We start from the raw sequence: 23245 nt of genomic DNA on the forward strand, positions 1-23245 counted from the left end.
TTCTCTTACCAACCCCCAGATACTGCTGAGAGCAGATGGATCCACCACAGCCCAGCTCCACATTTGTAGCCAAGGACTCACATTGCTCATTCCACCAACTCAGCAGCACTTTCAGTGTCACAACAGCTCTGCCTTTCCCCATCAATCTTATAACACAAAGTTGTTCTAGGACAGGTTTGCATCCTGGATTGAAGCTCCCAGCTTGGACTGAAATCTCAGAGAGACTCCCAAGTGTTCTTATGATGGCACTGGATTGAGGGAGATGCAGCTCCTTCCCTGGCTGCACTGACAGCATTGCTCAGAGCCGGGCACTGGGGACAGCGTCACCCTGAGCCAGCTGTGCCCCCATTCCAGAGCCCCCAGGGCCGGGCAGCTGCTCCCAGCCCTGTGCTCTGCAGAGGGAACTGGGCCCGGGGCTGCAAAGCTGCCCCACGGCTCTGCTGCAGCTCTGCCTGCACAGGAGGGGCTGCACGCCTTGGAGCCCCAGCCCTGAGGGCAGAGGCTGGGCTGGGGCACAGGAGGGAGGGGGCTTGTTCAGATGGAGGGGCTGCACTGGAGGGGATCCTGTGGGCATCTCTCAGCTCTCCCTGCCACAGCATTTCTGAGTTTTGTTTCCTCTCATTGCCTGATTTTCTCTCCGCTTCCTGGAGATTTCCCTACTGCAGTTGTTTCCCTGCTCCTGATCTCTCTGTGGCAGCACTCACAGACCCCAAATCTCTGTGCACTCTCCCTGGCCTGACAAAACCCTGCCTGTTTGCTGGGCACTGGCTGGGAGCAGATTCTGTTTGCAGCTTGGAGAAAGGACAGCTCAGACTGAGCCTGAAGGTTAAGAGCAAAGGTGATGTTGCTGCTGTCCTTGGGCACAGTGGCCTAAAGCACATTAGGGATCTCCTGTTAACCTATTGGAAGCACATTAGGAATCTCCTGTGAACCTATTGATCACAAAAAGTAACACTTCAGATGTCTCAGGAACTTGTCAAAATTCATATTAAATACTTCATAATCAACCTTTAATATTCATCCCCACTACCTTTCATTCTGCAATAGTAGGAAACTGACTTAGACTTAGAAAGTTTCCTCATTTTTATCAAAATCCTTGACTTGGAAATATTTTATGACTAATCAGAAGCCCTCAGCATGTCAGAGCTTCACGAGCATTTCACCTCCCCTGCACCAGAAATACCCAGATTTATACTCACAGAGTCTGTAGGCGTTGGGATGTTGCAGCTGCAGGAGATGGCTCCAGGAGCTGCAGCTGCATTGTCCTGCAGCCAGAGGTTCCTGTGCCAAGGACTGGCAGTGATTCTGCCCCAGGCACTTCTCAGCACCTTCCCAGCCCTGACTGATTGAAGCTCTTTGTGCCTCTGTGCTGTGCCCAGGGTGGCTGCAGGCAGTGCCCCAGCCCCGCTGGGCTGGCAGAAGAGCTGCTCATCAAGAGAAATGTGCTTTTGAAGCTCTTCTTGGTTACCAGGAGTCCAGCCCAGCTCAGCAGCAGAGACAAAGAACAAGGAATTTAATGAGCCTCTGGGGCTTTGTGCTCAGGCCCTGAACATCAGTCCCTGAGAGGGTGCTGAAGAAACCTCTCCAGAACTCCAAGTCAGAATCCAAGTCCAAAGTTTCTTGAACTTTTAATGGGTCCCACTGAGGGACATGACTTAGAAAGTGTCCCCAGGCCCCAGGCAGAGCAGAGAGCTGCAGGCACTGATGACAGGTGGGGACAAAGAGAAGCCAAGTCTTGGTGCCCTGGGGCACAGCAGGGTCTGTGCCACCAAGGCCTGGGAGGAGACACCTTGTCCTGAGGCCCTGGGGCCTCCTGGCACAGCCCCAGCCAGGCTGGGCACTGTCAGCCCCTTGTCCTGCCCTCAGCATACCCCCCTAGCCCACATCCCAGTGGCCTCAAGGATCTGCTGGAAGGAGTCCCTGGGGAGCTTGGTCAGGAATGGCCCTGTGGGGCTCCTTAATACTCCCAGGGACTGCAGGTTTTTCAAAGGACTTTGGGTTTGACTTTTGCCTTGCAGTCTCTGAGAGGTTTGTGCAATCCTGGCCTCCAATTATTTGCTGTAATTAGTCCCTGGAGAGGCTTTGTCAGTAGCAACACTCAGTGGGGCTCATTAATACTTCAGGATACTTCAGTTGTTTTAAGCTACTTGGTGTTTCCCTTTTGATACAGACTCTATGAAAAAAATTGTGCAGTCCCAGCCTCCAATATCTCCTTTAATTATTCCCTGGAGAGCCTTTATCAGTAATGACACTCAGTGGGCCATTTATGCTTCAAGGTACTTCAGGTATTTTAAGGTATTTGGTGCTGCCCTTTGGATACAGACTCTGCGAGAGATTTGTGCAATCATGGCCCTGGTTATCTGCTTTAATGAGTCTCCTGAGAGCTTTGTACTGACACTCAGTGGGGCTCATTAATACTTTGAGATACTCAAGGTTTTTAAGGTACTTTGTGTATTCCTTTGCACTCTGAATACCTGAGAGGTGTTTATTCCAATTCTGGTCTTCAATTCTCTCCTCCAAGGAGCCCATGAGCAGCTTGTGTTGGGGATGGACCTCAGTGAAACCCATTCATGCCTTGAGGCACTTTGGGTTTTTTTTCTTACTTTAACTCCTGGAAAGGTTTGTGCAATCTCCTCTCAGGTCCTGAGCTTCAAGGGCTCAGCTCCAAATGCAGCACAGGGCTCATTAGGATCAAGCAAGTCCTGACAAACCATGGCTCTGCCTTGATTTCTCTCTGGTCTGGAGCAGTTCATGAGGCAGACTTCCTTTTACAGTTGCTGAGAAATATTTCAAAGAGCTTTTAAGTAATATGTAATCCTATTTTAAAGAGTGTATTTCATTACTGTTCTCCTTGGAGAAGGGCTGATTGGAGCATTAAGTGATTTATATTGATGTAGGGGTGCTCCTAAGGAGGTCTGGCCAGGTCAGTGAAGTTGCACCTTGGAGCTCACCTAGTGTGGACAATCTTGCCTCACATTTCCCAGCCTCATGTGAGAAACCATTTTCATTTTCAAAAATTTAAAATATTAAGATCTTTTCAAAATACAACAGAAGATTTAATAAAGAAAATAACACAGTGCCGGGAGCAAAGGATTCCATCACCATGTGCTTATCTACAAAATGGATGTTCTGTCTTTTATACCTCTTGCCCCTCCCAAAGTCTTGTCAATCAACTCCTTCTTCACTGTCCAGGGGTGGAGATCACTGTCTTACACCTTGATTGGAGGTCAGGTGCTGCCATAGTAACAAGCCAACCCTCCCAAATGCCCCGACTACTGAGGCTATCCTGTGATAACAATGCAAGGGGGAGGAGAAAGATAACTATACGTCTAGAAAACTTCTCTTAACATATATTTAATATTCACTCCTTAATTGTGAGAGTCAACCATAGAATTACTAATTTATAACAAACCCCCCTTTTCTTTTTCTATAAGTAATTTTGCTCGAACAATTAAGTAAAAAACTGTCTCTGTCTCTTGAATGAGTCATACCAGCATCTGTTGATGTGGGCAAGGACAGTGGGAACAGCAGAAAAAATCTCAGATTTTCCTTTGACACACTTATTTGGAATGGACAAAAGAGCATCAGAGAGGTCCAGTATGGCTTTGACTCCCACCTACCGTGCCTATGTGGCCGCTACCCATAATCAGTGTGTGTTAGGGATGAGCATAGAGGCCAATTCAGTCCTGCCCTCCAGTCCCTGTTGAATTAAAAGACAACTGAGCAAAGATAGAGGTCTGGTATGGCCTTTTGTCCCCACCTTACCATGCCAACAGGGTTTCTACCCACAGCAGGGCTATGGAGCCTTCTTGGTAGTGAACAAAGGGGCCAACCCGATCTTGCCCTCTATTCCTTGTCTTACTTCTTAAGGATGCTGCCCCATTACCTTTTACAGTCCCTTGTGTACTTCTCCTCAACAGATGCTGGTAATTCTCACCCACTAAAACAGGAAGACAGTTCTCTAGCTGGTTGGTGGAAGCTTGACTCTACTTTTTGGTTGTCTTGGTGTTTTCCTGCTTGTCTTTCAGTCTCTGCTTGAGAGTCAATCTTGTTTCACCCAGCTTGAGTGTTATAGTCCACTCTTTGGGTTCTTGTACTGGGCCTTTGACTCTGTTGCCATGAGTCCATCCCCGCTCTGCAGTTCGCGCGGCCGATTCGGTGATGAGCAGTACCTGAAAGGGACCTTCCCACTGAGGAGTTAGAGGCTGATCTCCCATGACTTATTCATCTCCCAATTCCCAGGATTAATATTATGGATTCTGAAATCCAGGGTGGGAGTTTGAGGAATTGCCCCTTTATGCCTTAGCCCTTCTAAGGTTTGTGCTATGGACATCAGTTATTTCTTAGCATTGGCTTCCCCTTCCTCATAGGTGGCAACCTTCTGGGGTGAGGTCAGGAAGGGTAACCCAAACATCATTTCAGCGGGTGACACCCCCAGATCTGACTGGGATTGGGTTCTAATTCTTAATAAAGCCAAAGGGAGACATTTTATCCATGACATTTGGGTTTCAATCATTAGCTTAACTGGAGCTCTTTTAAGAATTTGATTCATCCTCTCTACCAGCCAGAACTCTGTGGATGCCATGGAGTGTGTAATTCCCATTTTATTCCCAGGGCCTGAACAACTTTCTGCAATATCTTCCATGTGAAATGAGTTTCCCGGTCTGAATCAATCCTGTTTGCCCTCCCATATTGGGGAATGATTGATTCTAGAAGTGTTTTACTCACAACACTGGCATTGGCTTTCACAGTGGCTACCACCTCTGCCCAGTGAGTCACGTGATCTACTATCACTGGCAAAAACCTCCACCATTGTACCTGGGGAAGCTCGGTAAAGTCAGCTTGGATGTTTTGGAAGGGCCTTAAGGCTAGTTCTCACCCTCCTCTGGGTGTTTTCCTCACGATTTTCTTATTCACTTTTTGACATATCACACACCGTTCAGTTACTTGCTTAGCTATTCTGAAAATTCCTATGCAGCCCAAATCCCTTAGAAATTGATCACCTACTACTTGTGTACCCCAATGTGTTGTTCCACGTATGCCTTCTAACATTTTCCTGGCAAGGGGTTTATTCAATATTTGTCTCCCACCTGCTCATCTCCACTTCCCGTTGTTTTCTTTCTTGATTCCTATTTCAATGAGTTCTTCCTCTTCTGTCCCACTGAATATGGGGACTTTTTGCATTTCTTTTATGGGTGTTAATACCATTATTATTTTATCTGTCTCTGATTCAGTTGCATTTTTAGCTTCAAAATCAGCTAAATTGTTCCCTCGCGCCTCCTGAGTTGCCTCTTTTTGATGCCCTTGAACATAGACCACTGCTACTTCTTCTGGCAATTGTAAGGTTTCTAACTCTTCTAAGACAAAAGTTTCGTGAATCAGTCCCTTTCTTTTTGAATTTAATAGCCCCCTCTCTTCCAAAATTTTTCCAAACTTATGCACTATTCCAAAAGTGTATTTTGAGTCCTGTATATATTGTTCCCCTTTTTCATGCTAATGTTTCCAGACTTTGTTTTAGGGCACACAACTCACACGCTTGTGCTGACCAGTTGGAAGGTATAACTTTCTCTTTTCTATGGCCTCTAACCCTTCATGCCTTATAGCGTACCCCAATACTCTGTGCCCCTTTATTACCCATGAAGATCCATCGAGGTACAATCATTTTCCACCTTGTAGTGTTTGATCTGTTATGTCGTCTCTTACTCTAGTTTGATAGTTTATAGCCTCTAGGCAATTATGTTTTAGTTTCTCATCTGTTTCTCCATCCAAAAACTGGGCAGGGTTGAGTTGGTTACTCATGATTAGCTCTAAACCATTTTCTATTAAGATGTCTTCATACTTTAGCCTTCAGGAATCAGTGAGCCATTTCTCAGCCTTTTGGCTCAGGATACTCCTTACTGATTTTGCGATATATATCTTCAATTTTCCCCCAAAAGGTTAATTTTTTGCTTTCTGCTACGAGTATGGCAGTAACTGCCACAGCCTGAATGCAGGTTGGCCACCCCTGGCTGACAGGGTCTATAATTTTGATAAATAGGCCACTGGTTTCCTGGACCCTCCCCAGTCCTGGGCTAATACTCCATGTGCTACCCCTTTTTCCATATCCAGAAACAGATAGAAGGCAGGAAGACTCAGTGCTGGTGAACTGACAATGTTTTGCTTTAAAGCTTCAAACTTTTGTTCGTCATCTTTTCCCCACCTAATCTCTTCTTCCACTAACTTTTCATACAAGAACTGGATGGCCTGCGTGCATCCTTCAATCCATAGCCCACAATATCCCAACAAGCCTAGAAACCTTCTGACTTCTCTCTTTGTTTTTGCTGGTGGGAGTGAGACTAACCCCGTAATTCTCTCAGGGTTCAGCCACCAGCTCCCTTGACAAATCACATGTCCTAGGGAATTTTACTTCCCTCTCTACAAATTTGAGTTTCCCTTTTGATACCGAAAGTCCTTGATCCTTCAGAAAATTTAACAGCACTATGGTGAATTCCCAATCTTCTTTTTCTTCCTGTCCTGTGAAAAGGAAATAATTTACATATTGGATGAGCTTTAGCTCAGGTTTGATGGAGAAGAATTGTGTTACTTCTCCTAGGGCTTGACCGAAGAGGTTTGGAGATTTGGAAAACCCTTGGGGTAACCTAGTCCACCAAAGCTGTTTCTTACTCCCAGGATCATGGTCCTCCCATTCAAAAGCAAATATAGCCCTGCTTTTCTTTGCCAGTAGACCTGCCGAAAAAGCATCTTTTAGGTCTATGACACTAAACCACTGGTGTGCTGGGGGGATATTACTCAGTAGTGTAGAGGGGTTAGGCACTACTGGGTACCGATTCACTGTTTTGTTGTTCACTTCTCTCAAATCTTGGACAAGCCTGTAAGTCCCATCTGACTTCTTTACTGGTAATATGGGTATATTATGGGGGGACATACATGGTTCTAAGGTCTCATCCTCAAGTAGATCCTGGATCAGTGGCTGCAGTCTTCATCTCCCTTCCAGGGAGAGTGGGTATTGTCATACACAGACTGGATAGCTGTCATCAATTAATTTTATTACTGTAGGTTTCACGTTCAATTTGCCTCAATTTTTTGGTTTTGCCCACACCATCTCATGAATTTTGCCCTCATCCTCTTCCCTTATTCGAGAAGTTTAACTACCATTTTTCCTTCCTCTAGGAGTATTAATATGCTTAGCTGCACTTGTAAATCTCACCCTAATAGATTGCATCCTGCTTCTGGAACTAATAGAACATCCTCAGTTCCTACTTATTTGTTTCTTCAAACTTTATTTGCTTTATAACTGAGGCTTTGAACCCTTCCCCTTTAGCACCTACTACTTGCACAGTATCTTGACCCTTTTTGCACCCCTTTGGTATTCTACAAAGACAAGCTCTTTCAGCCCCCATGTCTACTAAGAATTCAAATTCTTCCTCCTGGGGATCTATTTTTAAAGTTCTCAAGGGCTCCTGATGGTATTCTGTCCCCAGGAGGTACAGCCCCTGACACCCCAAGTCTTCCGTTTCTCGATTTTGCTCAGTCTCATAGACCCTCAGCTCCTTTTCCCTCTGGGGGCAATTCTTTCTGATATGCCCACTCTCTTTACAGTAAAATCAAACTGGTTGCAGGTTCTCCTGTTTCCCAAACTCTCCTTTTTGTGCCCACTCCCAGGGAGCTGAATCTCCCCTCCATCTATCTACCTGCACTTGGAATCCCCCTCCCTTACCTGGGTAGTTCTTTATGTGCTGGTTTCCTTCCCTAATGGCAGTTACCATTACCTTGGCTTTTGCCTTGGCTTTCTCTTCATCCCTCTTTACATACTCCTTCTGTGCTTCTCTTAAAAGATCCTCTACCTTCCTTTCTTGCCAACCATCGAGCTTTTTTAACTTTCTCCGTATATCTGGCCAGGCATGAGTGACAAAATTTACCTTTAGTAAAATCTGTCCAGCGACCGTGTCAGGGTCAACTCCTGAATATTGCCTTGTATTTTTCCTCAACCTTTCTAACCACTCTGTTGGGGTTTCTTCCCTTTTTTTCTGCTCATCAAAAGCCTTATGGGCATTTTGATTACATGAAGCAGCCTCTTTGACACCACTTGTAATCAGTGTTCTGTATTTCTCCATTCTTTCTTCCCCCCAGTGCTCTTGTGGTCCCAGGTGGGGTGCACTGTGGGCATTTTCAGATCCCCTGGAGGTTCTTACACATGCTCCCTTTCCCATATCCATATCTCAGTTGCCCAGATCATCTGTCTTTCTTCTGGTGTGAATAGCATGGTCATTATTGATTGTATCTCTTCCTATGTATAAATATTGGGCCCTAGAGACTGGTCTAACTGTTCCACTAATCCAGTGAGGTCCTCTAGTAATCCCTTCAATTATTTCTTGAACATTCTCACATCAGAAGAACTGAGAGGCACGGTTACAAATCTAATTCCTTCCACCACCCCACACAGGGGTACTTCCCTCAGGGGATATAATCCCACTGCTTGGTTCCCATCCCCTGATCTGCTTTCCTCTCATTGTGCCACCCTGTTTGTGGTGTTTTGACTAGGTCCATCAGGGGGTAGGGGAAGTGCATCTGGGGCTATTGGAGGTGGAGGGGCTAAGTGTTCTAATGGGTCCCATTCTTTATTTTCTGATACCTTAAACATGCTCACCTTTGAGGGTAAACTCTCCCTCCCACAGCATGCAGCATAGTCACTCTCTTCCTGATTGAATTGTTTCTTAGCTCTTACATGGATATTTAATGTCTGACACATTCACCCTTCATCTGACCCATATCCCAGTATACATGATTGCTCCTTATTTCCCTTCTGATGAATTCTACCATGCAATTCTGAATCACTTTGAGCTCATCCTTATCTCTGGTATTTGGGTCATATTTCTACCAGGCTAGTTTCCTTCCCAGTGGGCCACCTGGGAGTATACCTATTGGTACCTCTTCAATTTCTACTCCTCCCCTTGGGGATTCCCTATTTGCCCACAGTCCCATCCTGACTGGCCGATCACAGGCCCTCTTCCAACAGAGCCCACCTTTCCAACCACAGGCCCTCTGGACAGCGCCTGCCTCTCTCAGAAGGGAAAAGGAAAGGGGGGCAGGAAAAAAAGAAACAAGGAAAAGAGGAAAGAGAAGAAAAGGGAAGAGAGAGAAAAAACAAAAAAACTGTACTTCTCTTTAGACAAGTAAAAACAAAAAAAATCTTACAATCCAGGGGCTTCCATATCACCAGATTGGTCCCTGCCCTTTCTCTCCTCCTCGGTTCAATGCTCTGGTCCCACGGTTGCACTCTGCTCCCTGTCCCGCCTGGCTCAGCTGAGCTGTGGCCTGCCCCTGGCCCAATTCCCCTCAGCAGCTGCAGTCCCACCCCTGGGTCAACCTGGCTCAGCTTTGGTGGCTTTGCCCGCCATGATTCGAGTCAGAGGCTTCCATCCCACATCTGACCCAACTTGGTTTGGCTTCAGTGGCTCCCCCACCCCAATTTCAAGGCTCAGCCTGCCCCAGTTCAGGAGTTCCTGCTCCTGGCCTTACTCGGCTCAGCCTCAGCAGCTCTACCTGTGCCGATTTGGTTCGGCTCAGCAGCCGGCCCAGCCTGACCCCCTCGGTTTGGCGGCTCTGCCCTGACATGACTTGGCTTGGCCGGACTGCCCCGACCCCCTTGGCTCGGCAGCACACAAACTGTTGCACCAGCTCCTCCTTGCAGCAAACCCCTTGGCGATCACCCCGCTTCCAGCCTGGCTTCGGCTGGCCCTGGAAATTACAGCGCCAGCTGTGCCCCAGAGGCTGCCCCCGCTCTGAGCACTGCACGAGCCGCCGCGCCATTTGGAGCTCATCGGCTCCCTTGGTGTGTGCTGGATGGGAATCCTGCCACGGGTCCCCAATGGGTGAACCCAGTTCCCAAGTCCCCATAAACCCTTCAATCCTACATGTCCCACCAACCATGGGGTCCTTGTCTATGGGATCTCCACTTTCCTCCCCACCATGTGTCCCGCTGTTCCTTTTTCCTTTCTACCATCCAATATCCTGATGTGTCAAGGGACCAGGATGGATCCAGTATATTACTAATGTGAAGCTCACGTTCATACACTGGAATTACGGAGTCACAATCTGGCCAAAAATAGTTATGTGGATGTGCTCACCCCCCTTCCCCTCTTTTCTTTATCCCAAAGTCTCCTGGTTTCTTTGGGCTTCCAACCTGCAACCATTGGTGGAACTGGGAGAGTCCAATAGCCTCTGCCCAATCTGTGGTGGGGCGCGCCCCTTTTGAAAACTCCTAAGACCACCAGGTGTACTTCCCAGACGAGTCCCAATTTGTGAGAAATTATACTTACTTCCAGAAATTTAAAAGGATTATTAAAACCTTATAAAAAATACAACAGAAGACTGAATGTAGAAAATATTATGGCACCCAGAGCAAAGGATTTTTTCCCACCTTGTGCTTGTCCACACAATGGATGTTTCACCTTTTAACCCTTTAGCCCATCTCAAAATCTTGTTAATCAACTCTTTCTTCTCTGTCCAGTGGTGGAGGTCACTTCCTTTACATCTTGATTGGAGGTCAGGTGTTGCCATAGTAACAAGCCAACCCTCCCAAATACCCCAACTACCAGGTAACCCTGTGATAACAACACAAGGGGGGTAAAACAAACCTGTAAATCTATAAAACTTGTCTTAACATATCCATAACATCTGCCTTTTGTGAGAGGCATCAACCATGACATTACTGATCTATCATACAATTATTTCAAAACTGCTTCCTGTTTCAGCCTGACTGTCCCTGCAAAGGAACAGGGCATTCTTCATGCATTTCCACAAGGTCAGGCTTCTCATTTCATGGTGAGTCTGGGATGGAAATGGCCTTATTAAGAAGGATAAAAGCAGAGGAAATGGATTAGAAACTCTTAGAAAAAATTACCCTTCTTACAGACAAAGTTCACACAGTTATTCCTTGCATTTCTCCTTTTCAGATTCTTTCAGTCTTCTACTCTGGGAGATGCAACTTGTTCTGCTGCTTATCATGAACTGATTGTGTTCTTAATTTATATCAGCACGAGAGATGTGAAATCATCTAAACTGAAAACAGAAAGAAACTGCCTCTGACAACCAATTTTCATGTACTAGATCCCTTTCCAGTTGTCTATGGAGATGTGTGAAGGATTATCACACAACTCTCCATTTCTGGCTGCAGCTTCTGGAGATTCTTTCTCTGAATTCAGTCAGGGTTGCCTTCCCCAACAAGTTCTGGTACCACCTCCTGTTTTCCAAGTTTGGAACTGTCACAATGAAAACCTCACCAATGGTACAGCTCCCCAGTCCACCAGGAAAAGAAAGGACAAGCTGTCAAGTTCTCCTAACCTTTGTCTTGCTTTGCTGCAAGAGTCCTGCTGCAGGCACAGTGCGGAAAGACAAGAGAAGCTGCAGTTGGTGGCACATCTTGTGACAGGAGCTCGACCTCATTCTCCAGGAAAGGTTCTTTAAAAGAGCAGACAAACCTATGGAGAAGATTCCTGGAAAACAGAGACAGCTTTCCAGAAGTGAAATGAAAATGGAAAGAAACCATCTGAAATGTTTTCCTCTATTTATTTCTATGCTCCTCTTTTCCATCTTACACTACTTCTCCATGCCATGAATTCCAAATGCATCTCATCTCTAAGATCGGTGACTTAGTGAGTTTTAGACATTCTAAAATGCCATGAGCTGCACACAGTTTGCTTTCCCCTGTTTTGGTTGGAAAGCAATGCTGGAGCCATCAGTGCAGTGCTTGGGTTGGGCACGAATCCTGCAGGCAGGGAATGTGCCCCGGCAGTGTGTGACCCTCAGCAGGGACAATGCTCAGCAATGCTGCAGGCAGGGAATGTGCCCCGGCAGTGTGTGACCCTCAGCAGGGACAATGCTCAGCAATGCTGCAGGCAGGGAATGTGCCCCGGCAGTGTGTGACCCTCAGCAGGGACAATGCTCAGCAATCCTGCAGGCAGGGAATGTGCCCCGGCAGTGTGTGACCCTCAGCAGGGACAATGCTCAGCAGCGTTGCTGTGCTCGGTCTCCATGGAACCATGCCAGGAGCAGCTGCTGAGCTCAGAAGCCATCACAGCCCGCGCCCTGCTCCAGAGCTCCTTGGCAGGGTGGGCTCCTGCCCTGGCTCTGTGTGCCAGGAGCTGGCAGCGCTGGGTGCAGGGAGCCCAGGGAGGGCACAGAAACGCTGGGTGAGAAATGCTGGGGCACAGCGAGATGGGCGAGTGCAGCCGGCCAGGGCAGAGGAGCAGCACGCACAGGGGCACAGCCTGCAGGACAGATGGTCAGGGGGAGAAAAAAACAAACTGCTCAGGAGGGTGGAGAACAAACTTTTAGTTGCAAACTTCAGAGAATGAGGTGTTTGGGAAATCTGAAAAAGCATTGAATTACAGTAAATCACTTGACTTCTTCAAGTCAGTGAAGAAGTAAATCACTTCAAGTCAGTGCTTGACAGTAAAGCACTGACTTCACAAACTCTAACCTGTCCAACTTCAAGGTATCCAGATTTCAAGAAGAGGAAGTCAGGAGAAGAGAGAGGGAGAGAGAGATCCACAGTCAGTCTTGGATCTCAGCTACTGTGAGGTCCGGGGCCATGGGACGTGTCAGTGTCACACCTGTGTCACAGTCTGACCTGCTCTGGTCCCTCTCCCAGGTGGGGTTTTCGGGGTGCCAGGGGCTTGGCAGCCACTTTGGGGCTGCACCAGAGGCTGCAGTGGCTGGGGTAGGGCAGTGACCACCCCACCTATGCAGAACACTCCCTGCCCCCAAACACACACTGGATATGTCTGGGGCTGTTCATCATTTCTCTGCTCTCCAGCACCAAGGCAACAGACTCTGGATACGGCTCTGAGATCATGCCCAAGGCAACCACCCCTGGCAATGGGGCTCCATGGAGCTGCTCTCAGGAACGCCCCCAAGAGCTGGGGAGTGCCCCAAAACTGCCTCAGAAATGTGAGATACCTCAAAATCTATTCAGGAATGTAGATTATTAAAAAATTCACTCAGTAATGGGCTCCCCCTCCCTTCATCATCCCCAAACTTTGGCTGTCTCATTCCAGACCCCAACCCACCTCCCCATTCCCAACCTCAACACATCCCACCCCTCCTGGACATCATGGCCACCTTCCCAAGCCATATTTCCCCCATTTTCCACCTCCCAAACTACATCCCACCCATCCTGCCCCACCTAATGCCCATCTCAACCCTCCTGATTTGAAGCTCACTTTGCTCAATCCCCTTCCAACCCCATTACACACCAAAGAGCTGTGGAATTGAGGAATTTTGGGGTGGGATTGAGTAGCTGGCATTAAGATGACAGATTGAATCCTCTCTTTCAGTGCCAGGAAAGGGAAACAAGTACACCAAATAACCCCAAAACCCCCAAATTCTCCCAGTTATCTCCCAGAATCCCAGATTCCCCTGAAACACAAGTAAAAAGTAAGGTTTTAGATGCCCTTGATGAATTTATTGATTTTTACCCCAATTTTCTCTGTTTTAAAGGGATGAAGATGAATCCAAAAATTAGGGCCAAAACAAAAGAATAACCAGCCCAGTGTCTTCCCAACATGGATCACAGGGAATGTGGATCGCCAGAGCTCTGACCAACATGGGTCCTCCCATGGGGGATGAAGCTGGAGCAGTGCATGAAGCTCCTCCTGCAGCTGGGGCACTCACAGGGCTGCCCTTACCGATGACTCTTTTGGTGTCAGGTAAAGAACGAGCGCTGTGAGAAGCTCTTCCCACACTGGGGACACTCGTAGGACCTCTCCCCGATGTGGATGCGCCGGTGCCTGATGAGGGTCAAGTTGTGCTTGAAGCCCTTCCCACAGTCAGGACAGCAGGAGGCCCTCTGCTCTGTGTGAATGCGCTGGTGCTGGAGGAGATCGGAACTGGTCTGAAACCTCTTCTGACACTGGGGACACTCATAAGGCCTCTCCCCAGTGTGGATGCGTTGGTGGGTGACGAGGGCAGAGCTGCAGCTGAAGCCCTTCCCACATTCCCCACACTTGTAGGGCCATTCCCCGGTGTGGATCATCTGGTGGCTGATCAGGTCGGAGCTCCGTCTGAAGCTCTTCCCACGCTCCAAGCTGTTGCAGAATGGCTCTCAAGTTCAAACTTCCTTTAGGTCCCTGTTCGGGCAGCCATGTGTTGCAGAACGAGGCCTTTGTCAGGGATGAGCCATTTGTCGGTGAGGGGAGACTCGGACACTCAATATGAGTGATAAGCAAGTTCCGTTTATTGAAGAGAGCATCAGACACTTATACAGCAAGTAATAAGCTTATGAATATTCTGTAAGCCAAGCGATCTATTGGTTAAACTGTACCATCAACTCTTTCTCATTCCTTTGGGCCTACATTCCCTATTTTTCACGTCTCTCTGTCTACTTGTTATCATACCCAGCTAGGCCCAAGAACACGCTATCTTGCAGGTGCAAAACTCAAACTAGCTGTGTTCGGTACTTTCCCAGCTCCTGGTCGGCTAACAAGCAAATGTCTATGTGACCTCTGTCATGTAGCTATTTCTCCACACTTACCAGTGAGCATTTTCAGTTCTGCCACCCATGTTTAGAGCAAGTTTTCTGTGACTCACTGCACCAGGTCAGTCCAAAGAAGAGCATTAGGAAGTATCCAGCTGTATTTTCTCTTCTTCCTTCTGTACATGCTGCTTTTTTGAGCACTCTGGCTTTCTGAGCTCCCTCACATGTCTTGATCCTTTTCTGGATAACCAGAGGGATATCGGGATTAAATCCTGTCTCAGCTCTGAGGTCTGGCTTTTGAAGAGCCCCAGTCATCCTCTCCTACTCATCTCATCCTGGTCTTGGTGGAAATATTATGCCTTCATGGGATTGTTATTCAGCTTTGGGGCATTCTGGCACTGCTGTTCAGTGAAAGATTTTGAGACTTTGAAAGGTTTCCTGGTGTGGCAATGAAAATCCTCAATTCTAATGCTTGATGGGGTGTGCAGTTGCCTGAGTTGTGAAACCTCCTGAAAAACATTGTTTGTTCTTTTCTCTTTGACTTTTCCTTGACTGTTTTCATCAACAGATTAGGAGGTTTGGGGATATCTTTTCAAAGGGAATTTCAATTAATCTCCTGTGTGGCATTTCAAAGGGGAACAGTGGTTTGGTTTTTTTTAACCAGCACCTGCTTACCATCCAATTAGCTAACTGCCTTTAATTAACCATAATAGATTCCAGGAGAGCAAAATAACAAGGGAACAAAATCAAGTGGTGACGACTCTGTGACTGAACCTGGACTTGCCCTTTCCCAGGTGCAGGATTCTGGGTAACCCTTTGCTGGCCACTTTGAGCTCTGCCATGCAGTGCCTTGGGTTTCTGGGGAGGGAAAAGCATCCAGTCCCTCACCTCCAGGTTCACATCTGCAAATCCAGAGGCCAGTGGATATTTCTGTCCATGGGATTTGCATACTGCATGCCCCATAGGATTCTGGTTGTGAGCTTTCCTCAAAAACATGGTGAGATGAGGTGTGCAGGACTCATTTCTTCAGAAGGGCAGGAGAAACCTCTGAAGGCCTCCCCTAAAGGGCCTCCTTACCCAGCAATCTGACACAGATTTGCTTCTGAAGAGCTTTGTAATTTGTCCTTATTATGTTCTATGTGTGATTTAATGAAAGCCTTTTTCTCTACTGTAATTGAGCTCTTAATCTCATCTGAAAAGCAGAGCACAATCCATTCAGAGATGGTGTTTGAGTAACAGCCTGTTTGTGCTTCCTCTGCTGTGGTACTGCTCATGGAGCTGCTCACTCCTGATTTAAGAACAGAAAATAAACAGATTTCTCTGAGTCAAAAATACATCAGTGATGGCACATAGAGTAGGCTTGAATAAAAAACTCTTTTTTCTATTGGGCAAGAGATCTTCCAAGCAAGATCTTTCCTGGTTCTGCAAAGAATATGAAGGAGTGAGTTTTCCTTAGTGAGCCCCTGAGGCTTCATGCAGGTGATGCTCAGAAAATGGCACATGGGCATGGCAGCTGTCAGCAAAACAATTGGCTCTGGGCAGGTAAAAGTTGGCAGGAGATAAGAGTGGAAAGTCAAAACAACAGGATGCTGAAAAACTTGTAAGAGGATTAACGACTTCAGTGAAAATGCCTCATCTTAAAGCTTCAAAACACATTTTTACAAAAATCCACAAAGGTGTCCTGATTTTGATCAGTCTGATCTTCCTAAATAGCATTTTACAATCAGAATTAGGAGTTGAGAGACACTAAAGAAGGCTCAGCAGAGGATTTTTCATTGTGACCTTAGTATATCTTTTTTACTGTGCTGTAGTTTGGAAGGAGGCCCCAAGCTCCAGCTGCAGCCTGGGGAGATCCTGTTGACCTAAACACTCCCCAAAGCTGCTGTGGGACTGACCCAGAACCAGGATCTGTATGGAACTGGGTAAAATACTTCCCACTAGAAAACACTTGCAACTTGATGGTGATCCACAGTTCCCAGTTCAGACCACAGGCAGTGCCAGTAGTCACCAGTTTGCTGCCTGCTCTGTGCAGAGCTGGTGGCTGTGAGTGGCAGAGCTGTGGGGTGAACAGGCTGGTGGCTTTTTGGGGCACACAGAACCTTCCATATCTACTGCTTTGTCCCCACTAGAGAGAGGATTTTCCTAGAGAAATACCTGGAGAGTGGGAAGGATGAAGAGCAAATCATTCCCTGCCAGTGGATGCTGTGCTTGTTGCAAACACGAGTTACATCTGGTAGGAGTCCTTGCTGTCAACCCTCAGGGATTCCAGGCTGAGATCAGCTCAGCTCTGTCATTTGCCAGGGGAGTGAGGATCAGACTCCACCACACCTCCAGAGCTGGGGACGAGTGGGTTGAATCACATCCAGAGCCAGGATGAGGAATGGGTGGTGTTTTGTCTTGCCATGCACAGCAGATATCCTAATTTAAAGCTGTGCTGTCTTCCCAGATTCTGCTTCTTCCTCTGAGAAGACCCATCCATTTTGATCCTGTTCCTTTCCACCCATCCCTCTAAAGATCTCCATTACTGGAGTAATTGGCACTATTGGATCAACTTTTGATGTGATGAGCAGTGGATTTTTGTAGTCAACATGCCAACTTAAAGTGCCACAAATAAAAGATCAATTACTTCTTTCCTGGAGAAGAAATTAAGGTAAAATCTTTCAATGTAATGGGCTGAGTGTACAAAGCTAACGAGGTAGAAGATTTAAATGAGACTGTCTCCTGAGAGGATGTGTTTTTAATGTAAAAGTAACAAAAACAACCTAAACAGTGAGAGAGCATCACTTGAGCTGCACCTCGGTCAGTAAGGGATGGATCCCTCCTGCTCTTTCTCCTGCCTGGGGCACCTGTGTGGGGCTGGTTGTCCCTGTCATTTACCTTTTGATTGCACAACCATTTCTTAGAAAACAGTTGGCTCTTCAGACCCTCCTGGGCATTCAAGTGAGTCCAGGAGATGTGGGGGTGAGCTGACAAGTGGGTTTGGATGGTCCTGGCTGTTAGGTGTTGCTATGTTTCCTGATGCTGGTCTCCAAAGCAATCCCTGGCACGCTGCTTTTGTGGAAGGCAGAACAGCTCTGTGCTTGAAATTACCTGTTCTGGGGAAATGCAATGAATTTTCTGCTAGGAGCTGCATGTAAGCAGGGATGGAGCCTGAATTAGGGATCTGCCCTTGTGGGGATCCCTTACACTGACACAAAGCTCTCTGTGCCTCTCCAGAGGGCTGTCACCCTACAGAAACATATCACTTCAGGGCAGGGAGGGGGATTTGACATCACAAAACATCGAGGGAAAGACATCGAGGCAAATTCTCCTTTTCTGGTCAGGAAAACCAGAGTGTGTGCCTGCTGTGTTCCACGAGCAGCAAATCAGTTGCTGAGGGATTTCTGCTGGGAGATTTGTGCTTTATGAAATTCCTGCCAGGGGCAGAGGACTGGGGAGCTGGAAACGATAGCGCTGTCTTCCTCCCCTCTGCTGCTTTAATTGTTTGTAGTGATTTAATAAGCAGCACTATTCTTCCCTGCAGCAAACACAGACAGGTGGCATTTTATTACCTTTATTAGGGCCCCTGTTTGGAATTTCTTTGCTGTATTTCCTTCTTTGCAGGCTTGGCCCAAAATTTGGAGAGATCAGTGTGAGAACTGGACTTTGTGCTGTCAACATTCTGAGTGTTGAGCTAGCACCAAATCCATGCAATTATATGGGAAGGAAATAATAAGGACAAATGACATGATTTAAACAAGGAAATGCTCTTGGCTTTGGCATTTTATGTGCACAAATGCACACCAGAAGAGGAAGAGCAAAGCAGGTACAAGCTCCCAGTACTTGCAGAAGAATGAATGGAAATAACTTCCTGTTTAGGCTGGAAACTAGGAGAAAATTTGTACCCATCAGAGAGATGTTGAAGTGGAGCAGCTGCCTAGTGACAACAGATAGGTGGAGAAGTGAACCCCCAAATTAAAGGCTTTTAATGTGGAGTTTTTTGGATGTTGGGGTCTTTACAAGCAGATCATGTGAGTCCCATGGGCAGTGCAGGTGGATTCCCAGGGGAGCATCCCTGTCCCATGCCTGGGATCTGCTGCCCTGGTCCCACAGAGTGATTTGGGTTGTACCTGATGGCCCAGCAGAGCTTGGGGAAATGCCTCAATGTTGGTTGGATTTGAATGGCATTTGGGTCAAATCGAGTTTCTCCTCTGAGGGATGTCTTGACCTCTCACAGGTTTCGCTTGAGTATTTCTTTAATCTGTCCCCCACCTCAAAACCCCCAGCAGATCCCCTGCTCCTGCCACTCTGTGTCTCCCACAGCTGAGATCCTCAGAGCTTTTCCCTTACACTAAAAGAACTGGAAATTGGCTGGGTTTTGTTACCTCTTGCCAACAAAATTGTCTCCTATTGTGCAGTTCAGGGGGAAAGAAACCTCTTCCTCCCTTCAGTCTGCTGCCACAAAGTGTTTTGTTCCTCTTTGTGAAGAACCAGGAAGAAACACTTCTTTTTAAGATGAGGGAGCCCAATTCAATTCCCTTATCATTCTGAGCAAAATAACCCAGTTATTTATGTTGAAAGTCACTCCAAAATTTTGAAGAGATCTTTTTAGAAAATATTTCTCTTGGTGACTGATTATGAGTGGGTATGGGAAGAAACTCTTTGCATTGAACCACTCAAAGCAGTAATTTCTTCCCAAATAGTAGATGTAATTCCATTTTTTGGGTGAAAAAAAATAAGTAGTAGTGGACCAAAGGAGCTTCAAGCTGATCTCTATTTGCTGCCAATGACTGAATTAAATGCACAGGGTTCCTATCAGCTCTGCCAGACAAAACGTTGTATTTGGGTTATTGGGGGTTTTGTCAGAAATCTTTGTAGCATGAATAATTCATGGACTTATCTCTGCTGGCTTCAGCCATTCCTGCTGTCCATCATATCTTCCTATTATAAGGCAGCTCTTTTCATTATGCTGTCTTTTAATTCAGATATCTGAGCCTTTTTCTACTTCTAGTCTCACTTTTCAGTAGGACAAACATTTTCTTATCTGTGAGTGTATTCAGTGGTGGCCACACAAGTGAAGGCAAGGAGCTGGCAGGTGATAATTTATGAAACTTTCTATAATGGGAAAAAACTCAGCATTCAATTTCCATCTCCTTAGAAATCTCTATTTCTTTTCTTGTCTCTTGTGCTCTTTGTGGCTGGTCTGAGTTTAGTGCTTGGAAATGCAATTATATGGCTTCAAATTCTTTTGAGAGAGAATAATCTTGTATACAAAGCCAAATAAATTTAACTTTTCAATATTAGAGCAGTTTGACATTGTCATGGTTTGGGCCTGGCAGAGCCAGAGCCCCCATGAGTATACCTTCTCCCTGGTGTCTGCTGTGAGATGTGACCAGGAATAAGCAAAGCAGGCTCCAGCTTAAACATAAAGAAAACTTTATTACCTAAAGTACAAGAAAAGAAAGAAGGAAAAAAACTATAAGAGAAAAAAATTGAAAACCTTACAAAAAACACTTTCCTCCTCCCCACCAGCAAAATTTCCCAATCTAATACATTCCCCCCAAATTCACCAACTGCCCAGTCTGGCACCACCCTTTTGGATATTCAAACTTCAGTCCATGAAGAGGAGAGGAGTCTTTCTTGCACCATAGGCTTCCCCTGGAAACACGCTGAAACTCATGTGCTTCCCTGTCACTCAGCACCGCCCGGAAAGTCCTTTTGCCGCTTGTGACATCTTCCTTCCATGCCCAGTGCTCTCACCACTGGCATGGACCAGAGCTGCTTTTAGGCTTGTCTTTTAAGGATGCCTTGTCTCACTCCAAAAAGGCACAGCCTCTGCTTTGGGACATCTGTTCCCCCCATTTTTATCCAACCCCCTGGGGCCGAGGGGTCCCCACACTGAACCCTCCTGGTTCTGAGGCACGGCCTCCCCCTAAGTGCAGTCTGTGTTTCACAGGAATAAAACTGGTTCAGTCTATGGCTACACAAGAGAAGTCCAGCCAAAAGGCCACTCCAATCATCTCTCTCTCCACTCAGCAAGCCTTCTCCACGTCCTTTGGGCCAGGTCCTTGTCTCATCTCATCTCTTATCTCCCGTCTTATTCAGCTCCGAGGAGGATCAGCCTTTTTGCAAGCTCCCAATCATGAAAGAAAGGGGTTAAAAATTTCAGTCTGTCTGTCCCAGAACTCCAGCACTCCCACACTCGCTGCTGCTCCGGCCGGGCACCTCCTCCCTCGCTGCATTCCCCCCCCTTTCTCCTCCTGGGCCGGCTGCTATCACATTCGTCTTCGCCGGCTCTCCTCTCTCTCTCTCCTGGGGGGGGAATGGCTCCCCGATGTCTCTTGGGGCTCCTCCACCCCTCCATCCTCCAGGGCCTCCTCACCTCCCATCTCTGTCCAGGCCCAGGCCTACCACATGGCTGCCGCTCCCCCGCCCAGCAGCGGCGGCTGGACGGGGGAGGGAGATCCGACCTCCGTCCCTCGAAGTCCCAAGAGAGCCCCCCAGCGCCGAAGCTCTGCTTTTAACCCCTGTGTGTTCTCAGAGGTGTGTCCAAAACCCACTGGCTACACCAGGTGCCAATATCAAAATCCAAGCACCCATTGGTTTGACCACAGCATCCCAGAATTCCCACTTCTTCCTGGTCAAACCACCACAGACATCCAGGCTGGGGACCTGGCAGTGGTTAGTGCCTGGCCAGCCTCAGAACACAGAGTTTGATTTAGGTGAAATTTCATTCATTGGAGACAAAGTAAAATTGCCTCTTATTTGCTCAGCACTAAAAATCCATCTGAAGCTGATTGCCAAGACTTGCTGCTGAATGATGGGATTAACTCCTGCAATGGCACCATGAAATGAGAGACGGGGAGAGGAATATTAAAAAAAGGCATTTCCAACCATGTGCAGGCCCTCATGTCCTGCTGTTGGCTTGGTGCTGTCAAAGGGGCTGGTTTTAGAGGCACTAACCTGGGCAGTGAAATGCACCTCAGGCAGCAATTGCTTCTCTGGTGTCTGCAAGTGCCTTTATCTCCCTTCATGCTCCTCAGAACTGAAGTCCTGCACAGACCGAGTGAATCTGAGGCTTTGGGAAGGCCCAGTGGTGATAGATTTTGGTGAGACTTGAGTCAGGAGATGGAAGCAGCAGCTGAAGATGCTGTAATCTTCATCCTTGGGCTCTCCTGCAGGCTGATGCGGTGTGAAGGAGGCAGGGATTCCACAAAGCAGCTTCTGTAGCTCCTGGGGGAAAAAAAACCAAGTGGAAAGTTCTTTAATTTGTTAGAGTTTCAGGCTGTGCTGTACCTCAGGGCCAGGCTCTGCCCCTCTCTGCTCCAGCTGGTGCTTCCCTCTGTGGTTTTTATTTACAAACCACCTCTCTGACCAGCTTCCACTTTGCTTTAAAAATTCAGCACCACGTTTGTGGCTGAACGGGTTCCAGAGCTGGGGAGAAGGGTTTGAGATGCAATTTGCATCACAGAGTTGTTACAGCAGGGAAATTGCTCCATCCCTCCTGTGCCTGGAGCTGCTAATCTTGTTCTGAACATTGAAAAACTTTTCAGCTTCTCTCATTATACCTAAATTTGATTACTGCTTTGATTTCACACCTCTTTCACGCAGGCTTTTCCTCTCTCCTTGGCTGGAATTCTCTGAAAAGATAAATTTTATCAAGCCTTGGGACAGTTCCCCTCATCTATCTCTGCTCCTAATGCTGCTTTTAATTATCTTGGGAACCTGAGCAAGAGGGAAACTGGGAGGAGTTTAGTGAGAAGAAAAGGAAGGCACAGAGGCCAAAGTGTAAATGCAGAGTCTGGGTCACCAGAGTCTGGAGTGTTGAGGGGGTCTGGGCTGTGCAAACTGATGTTTTTCTCTGTGAATGGCTGATTCCTTCTGTATCTCCTCCTGAAATTCCTGTGCACCAGGGCTGGTGCTGGAACTGCGGCCACACAAACTCCCCATGGAGCTGTGTGGGACACAGTGGGAATCATTTATTTGCTGTTTTTGATGAAAAGTTGTGACATGAACCTCAGTGTCAGGGAGGTGACACGTTAATGCTGCTGCTGTCAGACAGTGCCCACACATTGTGTCTGGAGACAGCTGAGGAGAAGATGAATTAAAACCAGGATTAAGTCCCATGTGCCACTGAACTCTATCAGAGATAAACTGCTTGGAGTGAAGTCTGTGAAGTGACTGGGGAGACCTGGATGAAAGGGACAGCTCTGAGAAGTGTGTGGTACGTCAGTGATGTCCTAACACTCATCTTTGCACAGAGATGAAAAAGTATCAGTTTGCATGGCCTGAATGTCTGGGTGTGGAAACTGTGTGTTGCACAAGCTATGCTGAGCTCATCTGGCTCTGAAATATCATCTCTGCACCTTAGCCAGGAACAGCAGCAGAGTTCTGAACAGATTAATAAAAATCAGTCATAACCCAGAAGCAAACCTTGGCAATACACATCTGTGGCAGGTGAGGAGACCAAAAGCTTTCATTATTGTTCAATAAAAAAATCCTCTCTCTTGGCATTAAAATGCTTTAGTTTCAGCTCTGCCCTAGACTATCAATGTCAAGTGTTTCTCTGGGTGTTGGGGATAGGTTCTCCCCCATAGCTCTCTGCAGGTTGGTGCTAGTTAAAGATGTTCTGTCAGGTTCAGATGTTTTGGTGCCTGACCAGGGAGTGCAGAACAGGGATTACAAGTGCTGACATTTACTGTACTAGAAAGCCCAAGGGATAAATTTGTGCCAATTAACACCTTTAACTAGGAGGATCAATTCCTGTTGTGCTTGCACCAGAGTCTGGGC

Source organism: Ammospiza nelsoni, chromosome 17 (genome assembly GCF_027579445.1).
Source record: "Ammospiza nelsoni isolate bAmmNel1 chromosome 17, bAmmNel1.pri, whole genome shotgun sequence".
Classification (NCBI taxonomy): domain Eukaryota; kingdom Metazoa; phylum Chordata; class Aves; order Passeriformes; family Passerellidae; genus Ammospiza; species Ammospiza nelsoni.